The sequence below is a fragment of the Lissotriton helveticus genome, chromosome 1_1 (assembly GCF_964261635.1).
Source record: "Lissotriton helveticus chromosome 1_1, aLisHel1.1, whole genome shotgun sequence".
Lineage (NCBI taxonomy): Eukaryota > Metazoa > Chordata > Amphibia > Caudata > Salamandridae > Lissotriton > Lissotriton helveticus.
Window position 1 is genome coordinate 1583625720 of NC_136057.1, and position 8528 is coordinate 1583634247.

Here is an 8528-nt window from a genome sequence, read left to right on the forward strand (position 1 = left end):
AAAACAGGCCTACCGCGAGGCCCTAGCAGGCCAGGGACTGAACGGGATCAACCGGCATAGATGGTGCGCCTCCTGCCCTGTCAGAACGGGGGGAGCCGGCACCGTTACAGATGGGCCTCAGCCAGATGCAGCGCTTTGTGTGTGAAGGGGGCGCGCATGTTACACATGGGGAGCGGGGTAGGGGGGATCCAGCCTGCCTGTCTAGGGCGACGCCACCCCGGACAGGGTAGCCGGGCTTCGCCCTGGTCGAAGCTCTCTTATCGGGGCATTCAAATAATGCGCGGCCTGATGGGAGCGGACATAGGCACGGCCACTGGCCTGACCTCTGTAATCTCGCCCGTGTTAGCCACTGCCTCAGTGCCCAGAGTATCGTCGGTTGTGGAGGGGGGGGCACCTGGGTCACCGGCATTGTGCGCTGCAGAATCCTCCCCCACCCCTCCAATATTGCGGCATGTTCCGTTTTAAGCAAGGGCCCCCGCGGGATTCTGCTGTCTCCGGGCAGAAAACCCTGGGACCGCCAACAGGCAAAGGCAGCGACTAACACGGGCGAGATCACTGAGGCCCAGATGATTGTATCTACCCCCTATGATGTGGCAAAGAGGGTGCTGCTGCCGGGTGATGCACTCTATAGGCCTGGTGCGCACTGCCCCTGCAGACCGTGCTTAACGCTGCGTGGGCTGCAACCCCATGGTCCTGTCTGCCCCCCCACCAACACGGAGAGGGGGAGCACCCTAGCCCCTAATACCAGTAACTACCGCAAGGGAAACGGGGACCACAAAACCACTTGACTTCCCCGCAACAGAGGCCCGTACGATCCTATCTACCCCCATGACGAGGCAGAGAGGGCGCTGCTGCCGTGGGATGCACTCTATAAGTCCGGTGCGCACAGTCCCTGCGGACAGGGCTTAACACCGAGTGGGTTGCAACACCGTGGTCCTGTCCACCCCCCAGCCAACACAGAGATGGGGAGCAACCTCGCCCCTAACACTAGTAACTACCCTGCGAGAAACGGGGACCACAAAACCAGTTGTCTCCTCTGCAACCCCCAAACCGCACCCCGGAACCCTCGCGGGGCCGGGAGCAGCCTGGCAAGACACAATGCGTGCTCAATGGGTGCTTCTGCTGCCTCCCCCAGGCCGCCTACCGCCCTGGCCGGGCCGTACTGCCCATGATGCACCCAGATGGATGCTTGGGCGCGGGGGGAGGCCCAAGAAATGCACTCACTGTGCTAATGGATGCAGCAGCTCCCGCGGGACACATCCAAGCGGTGTCAGGGTGATGGGACAAAGAGGCCACCAGGTGGGCGGGGAGGAATTTATACCTCTCCCCATCCCTCACCCCGGCCGGAAGCGAAGAGCAGGACCCCAAAGGGGTCTCTGGACACTAGGCTGCCCAGTGTGCCATCCTGTGGCACTAAAGGGGCCGCCCGCTTATGAGGGTCCCCTGCGGTGACATCATCGGTCAGCCCGCATATTACAAGTTGCCTCACCGCCAGCCTTCCCATGGGGAGGAAGCCACCATGGACAGGCTGTGCCTCTAAGCCTGGGAGTGCATGTTGTATATTTGCACCACAGTTCCTGAGGGGTGCAGCATGCTCTGATGGGTTCTGCTTGTCTGAAAATATCCCATCTATGTCGTGAAATCAAGTAAGCTAGCCCTAGGCCAGGGGGGGTGGCTGGGGTTCAGAAGCACTGCCTCCTTTCACCAGAGGGGACCAGTGGACCCTTCGTAGATTTAATTACAGTGCTTCTGCCATCAGAGAGAAAGCATTTTTTGGCTAATGCTAGCAATGCCTGCCCCCAATCATTGGGCCAGTAAGTGGCTTGGAGGCACAATGGACCACCAGCAATGTTTTAATTTTTCAAAGACAAACCTCTATGGTGAGGTGGTTTTTTTTTAAAAAAATGTGCTGGGAGTTTTCTTTCAGCATATGGGAACATTAACAGTTGTTTCCTGCCTGGGACCACCATGCTTGCATAGACACATTTGGCAGACAAAAAACACAGTGGACCAGGCATCTGAAGCCCTAACCTAAAATATCGGGCCTTTCAATGCCATGTGGGCCCTTCATTCCCTGCCAGATGTTATTTCTCATTGCAGAGTCTCCATCAGTTTTAATACAGACGTTACTCTACATCTCAATGAGGAAAGGGATCCCTGAGTTTGGCATACAACATATGCATCCATTTTTAACATATGTCACGTTAAAACGAAACTCTGACCGAAGCTCAAGTGTTATACCTTACTTTTCACCTGGAAATGTAACCAGTGTGAATAGCGAGGTTCCCGCCTTTACTCATCTTATAGATTCAGCAGGTCTTTGAAGGCAACCTATAGATTCAGCAGGTCTTTGAAGGTAGGAATTTGATCTCTGTAGCTCACAGAGGAGATTAGGTGTTAAAACTGACAACGAACTATGACCTTCTTGGGGGTTAGCCTCAGACAATGACGGTCCCTTTTTTTACCACTATAGTTAATATTCAGGCAGGTAATATGACATCTTATATAAAACAGATAGAATGCAGGTTATATGACTAGAATATCATAAACGTACATATATATAGATACATGTTTTAAGGGTACTTGGATTTGAAGTACCATAAAAACTTGTTCATTCTTAATATTTTGGCCACAATATTTTTGTATCACAATATTTTTTCCTTAATATTTTGAGTTTGGATATTTCAAATCTGGTATTGCCCTTGATATGGTCAGACATTGTTTTTACCTACACACTGCAAATTTGAAGTTGGTAGTATTTTCCCAAGAAATGCTGAAGAAAGGGTGTGGAATTCACCCTCCTTAAACAGAGGCCTCTGCTGTCTTTGGCAGGAATGTGATTTTTAGTATGTTAGCTATTTCAAATATCTCTGTCAATCTTGGCTACCATATTTGAACTGCATGCAACTCTGCCAGACCTTTATACACATTTTCAGATGACATACCATTGTTTCCCCAGTAGCAAATTAAAAGCAAAACACCTTTCATATTACAGCAAAGCCCATGTAGCAGTAATCCTAGTAACAGAGCTGAGCTACCTCAGATGTCAAATACTAGAGGCCAGATTATGACTTTGGCTCTGCAGCACTGGGTCCACCCCGCCCTTGCACTGCTAACGCCACTGTCAGACCGCCTGCCAGATTGCAATTTTTTCTCGTGTCTGGCAGGCTTTTTTTGGTGATCTCACGGTAGTGCCCTAAAAATGGGCACCACAATGGGAATGCCCAAAAAACATACTGCACGGCATGGTCTAAAAAGTCCATGCAAAAAGACCTGGTGTGCAGACACCCAAGAGGGGACATGTTGTGGCCCGTGTGTGCATCCACATACATAGGAGGCACTAGGGGCCCTGCGGGCCTCTCTTTGTTTCCTCTCCACCACGGTGTCCATGGAGTAAGACCTCCCTGACACCGCCCACTTAGAGGAAACTCGTAATATGCTCATATTGTAATTTACTGACTGCTGCAACACCACCAGGGAACAGCAGTACCATGGCAGCTGCAGAAGGGCTGTGGCAGTCCGACCTCCAAACTGATAATCGGGTGGTCAGGAGACCGCCACGTCCTCATAATTCTGGTCCGTGGGCTGCCAGACTCATAATCAGGCTCCAGGTGTTCAGAGTCTACAATTTAATCAAAGGAGGGAGCGGCACTGCAATAATCTGGATTCCCTACCAATAGTGATTCTAGCCCTCACTTGGAAGTAGATATTGATAGAGGTGATGGAAGGCTTATTATTGATATCTAGGCATGGACTGAAAACTCCATGCCATGCAGGAACTGGTGTGCATTCACACAGGGGAGCGCATGTTGTGCCCCCTGTGTGCGTCCACATGCATAGGAGGCACTGGGGGCCCTGCAGGGGCCTCTTTGTTTCCTCTCAGCAAACGGTGTCCATGAAATAAGAACCTCCATGACACTGCCCTCTTAGAGGAAACTCATAATATGCTCATTTGCCATTTCAAAGCTCACTCTTTCAGTACCTCATAATAAACATTTCAAAAACATGTACCTGTGGAAAGCGACTGACACTCAGGATCCTTGCAATGGCAAGAGACGCGGAGGATGGAGAGTCTCCAATAATGGCAGCCATTTTCTGCTCTGAGTTACAGCTGTAGTTTGGAACTGACTCTCTGCTGTTTGACAGATGATGCATGGCCCCCTCAGTCGCTGCTAGATCAGAGAAACAGGTGTCATAGATCTTGAACCCCAGAGTGATGTTAGGAAGGATTTCAGGGTTTCCATTGATTTCATTTGTTGCAAAAACCATTGCTAGGACACATTGGTACCTTTCAATGTAAAACCTGCAATAAGAAAGGGCTGTTTAACTTACAAGTTAAGGCAAGTACATTGCACCATAGATTTATACATTCAGTTACTGGACTATAAAGGATTGTATTGCTATCTGGCAAATTATGAGAGGTTCATACTGTAATAAGGTTCATCTTAGCGAGGGCTCAGCACACACAGAATAAGGCAACTTGCTTTGAGCAAGATACTATTATAAAAATAACTAGACACACAAATAAAAAATAAACTGATTGCTCAAAATTATTGAAATAAACCATGACAATGCCAATTGTTGGGTGTTGGAAGTTGATGTGAGAAATGTGTAAAGTGGAGAGAGGGGAGGGAGATTGAATGTTAGCTGTGCAAAGGAGGCTGAAGTGGAGGGAAGATGGTGAGGTGAGTGGGGGGAGTTGGTTACATAAAGGAAGGGTCAAATAAAAGTTGGTGAGGCAGAAGAGAGGAGGGTCGAGCAGAGAGATAGTGGTGAGGTGGAGGGAGCATGCTGAGGGAGAAGTGAGGCCAAGTTATAGGATTAGCTGCTGCAAATCACTGCATGTAATCTGCAGTTCATGTTCTAGGATCTTTGTAAGAATATTCAGTGGGTTGAGCACTCACTGGAAACTGCTGTGGGAATGTTTCCAAAATATGGTCCATTGAGTTTGGTCCTAAACTAAAAACAATTAAGTTCCAAAAACAATTGTGCATCTATTGTGTGCAATATAAGTGAAATTATACGCATGGACCTGCATATGTGACATAAGTAGTGAGGTATTTTGTCAAAATATAATTTACAAAATATGGTAGGACACAAATATTGTGAAGTCTAAAATATTGTGATGTCAAAAATATTGTGAGACAAAATACAGAAGTTAAAAAAATTGTTAAAAAAAAATGTTATTATTTTTTTTTAATAGAAAATAGCAGCATTTAATGGAAAATGTATTAATGATGGTACTCACATTTCACCCTCTGCAGTCTTGAGAAATTGAACTGGCTTAGCAGAGGTTTGGTATTTTTTAGAGGAACAGATTCTGGCTTAAGCTGCCACTAGATGTCAAGTAGTTTAAAGAAGTTGCCACATTGTTTCCCCTTTTCATTTTCTCTTCTTCCCCTTCTGAGTAGGAGGATCAGGGGTCTTTCCCTCTGCTAACAATAGTTCCTTTTTCAGCTCCAGGAGTTTTGACACTTCCACATTGACCAACGACTTTTCGGCTTTTTGAGTTTTCAGCTCACGCACCAGGTTCCCCTGTTTCATCACAGCCTCCGTCAGCTCCTTGGCCCTCTGGGGATCCGCGCTCTTTGCAGGCCCTCCTGCAGGAGGGGCCGTGGGCGTCACAGCCTCCGCCTTCGGTTCCGGCTTGGCCTGGCCTCCTTCAAAACGCTCTCGAAGATCTTCAATCTGGTCATTTTCCAGCTTTTGGAAAAGGGGGCTGACTGTGCTAATGCGGTGTCCAGTAGGCAAGGTACAAACAAACTCGCTGGTTGGTAGAGCCAAGTCAGTTGGGGCCTGCATCTGACTCTGGGTGGAGGAACTCACTTCAGGCATGTAAGGATACAGCATCACAGAGATCAGAGCAGCTATGTTGACTGCCACACCAGTGACAGTACCTGCACGCTTCCTGTCACCTTCAGATCCCTTAATCCGTTTCCAAGGCTCATTTATTTGTATGTACTGGTTGCCATGATGGGAAATGTTCAAAGTACACCTTGATGCGTCCTGGATGCAGACTTTTTCCAGCAGCTGGTTATACTGCCGCAGCTCCTGTGTGACTTGCGCCAGCAACATCTTGTCATCGGAATTCAGCTCCATTGCTGGCACACAGCCTTCAAAAAACTTGTGGACGAACATGCCGGCTCTGTTGACAAAGTTTCCCAAGTTGTTAAGGAGCTCAGAGTTGTTTTTCAGTAGTAGGTCGTTCCAGGAGAAAGCGCTGTCTTGCCCCTCAGGTCTTATAAAGAGTAGGTAAAACCTCCAGATGTCGGATGGAATGACGGTATCCTTGGCCATGTCTCCAAAGACACCCACGCCACGGCTCTTTGAGAACTTTCCATCTTCATAATTCAAATAATCAGTAGCTATTAGGTGACTAACCAAGGTGTAGTTATCTTCTGCTCCTAGCAGGGAGCATGGGGAAACAACGCTGTGGAACGGGACATTATCTTTTGCCATGAATTTGTAGAGCTGCACCTGTTCTGGGTTCTTCCACCACTTCTCCCACTGGTCTGTATAGTTTGCGGTGATAGAGAGGTAGCCAATTGGAGCATCAAACCAGACATAGAACACCTTATCTGTGTAGCCTTCAAGAGGCACAGGAGTCGCCCACTTTAGGTCTCGAGTGATACACCTTGGTTTCAGCCCATCACGGATCCAGAAGCGTGTGATGAAGTGGGCATTCGATGTCCAGTCTCCTACTGCTAATGACTGATCCAGCCACTTCTCCAGGCACTCCTCCAGCTTTTGCAGGTCCAGGAACAGGTGCTTGGTCAATTTGATGACTGGAGACCCTTTGCACATCTTGCACTGAAGTTTCTTGAGCTCCACAGCATTGATCAGCTTCCCGCACTTGTCGCATTGATCCCCCCGGGCCTCCTCATAGTTGCAGAAGGGGCACGTCCCCTTCACCAAACGGTCTGCAAGGAACTTCTGGCACTTCTCGCAGCGAAGCTGCTCCACTGTGTCCTTCAGCAAGAATCCCCTCTCCAGTAGGCGATTGAAAATGCCTTGGGGAATGGTTGTCTGCTGAGGGGTGGTGGTCCTACCGAAGTAGTCAAAGGAGATGTCAAACCACTTGTAGATTTGGGTGTGGATGGCAGCATACTTGTCGCATATTTCCTTTGGTGTGACCCCCTCCTCCATCGCCTTTGTCTCTGTTGCTGTACCATACTCATCTGTGCCACACACAAATAGGGTGTTCCAGTTGCGCAGACGGCAGTACCTTGAAAAGACATCAGCGCTTAAGACACAGCCAATAATATTGCAGAGATGGGGCACATTGTTCACGTAGGGCAGGGCACTGGTAATAAGGATATTCTTCTCATTCTCCAGTGGGAGGATCGGGTGGTGCCGCTGGCGGATTCTTGGACACGCAGACAAGCCCTTCGTCCAGACTTCTGTCGCTTTAGCAATCTCCTCATCAGACAGGAGGCACTGAGCAGAAGGCTCTTCTTCCTTTGGCTCATTGGAGGTGACCATCTCAGGGGTCACAATGTGCATAGGCTGCTTCTGCAGGTAGGCCTTGAGCCCAGCCACTCTATGGCTTTTTAGCAGGGATTCAGCTGCGTTCCTGCAGTGCTCCAGCTGGTTCATCTTCTGCAGCCACTGCTTTAAGGATCCAAACTCCTCAGGCACGGCCGAGGCATCACCCAGGAGATGCTACAGAGAGCCCCAGAGAACAATATCAGCAACCGACTCCCTGTCCTTGTCAAGTCTTTGTGGATCTTATACAGCCTTATACTCTATCTGAGCACCACAAGGCTTCCCACATTCACTTGGGTCACCTGACCTTCCCCTTTTAGTATGGGGACTTGGTGTAATCATTGGACCAACTAGATGAGTCTTAGATTTCGTCCCCAACTCATTAGAGGATGCCAGATGTTAGATAGCTTATCCTCTACAGCCTCATGCTCCAGCCGGGCCATGGCAAAAGCTGCTTTAAGCCAGTCCTCTCTTTTCGGGGGAAGGGGGTCTTTCCATCTCCTGCAGATTTCTCTCCTTGCCAGTAGAATCATATATAACAGCAGACCTTTATCTTGCCGTGAAGCAGTCTGACAGAATAGGCCGTCGTCCCCAAATAGGATCAGGGGGAGATTTACCTCCACTCTGGTCATAAAGATTCCCGACAGGGTGTCCCCGACCCCTTCCCAAAAGAGTTCCAGCACTGTACACTCACAAAAGATATGAATGTCATTTGCTAATGGAGTGTGACATCTTGGACATTTGGGTGGAGGCGTTGGAGCGAATTTTGCTATTTTATAAGGCGTATAGTAGAGTCTATTGATGACGAAAAAGTGGTTCTTTTTTATGCAGGCGGGTTTTATAAACCTATACAGTGTCTTCAAAGATGGTTCAAAAGGGTCTCTGCCTGCATTGCCATGGGGGATTGACTCCATACCGCTTCTGAGGCTGGGATCCCAAAATCTTCAGTTTTTAATAGATGGTTATACCAAGTCGATATTTCCTTCTTAACTGGTAGGGTGGATTGACACAACCTCTCAATTTCTCCGTTTCCTTCTATCTCA

General features: G+C 48.6%; 1 pseudogene; it reads right to left on the reverse strand.

Moving 5' to 3' along the window:
- Positions 1-5326: 5326 nt before the first annotated feature.
- Positions 5327-7702, reverse strand: LOC144773561 (methionine--tRNA ligase, cytoplasmic pseudogene; annotated as a pseudogene).
- Between the last annotated feature and the right edge of the window lie 826 nt (positions 7703-8528).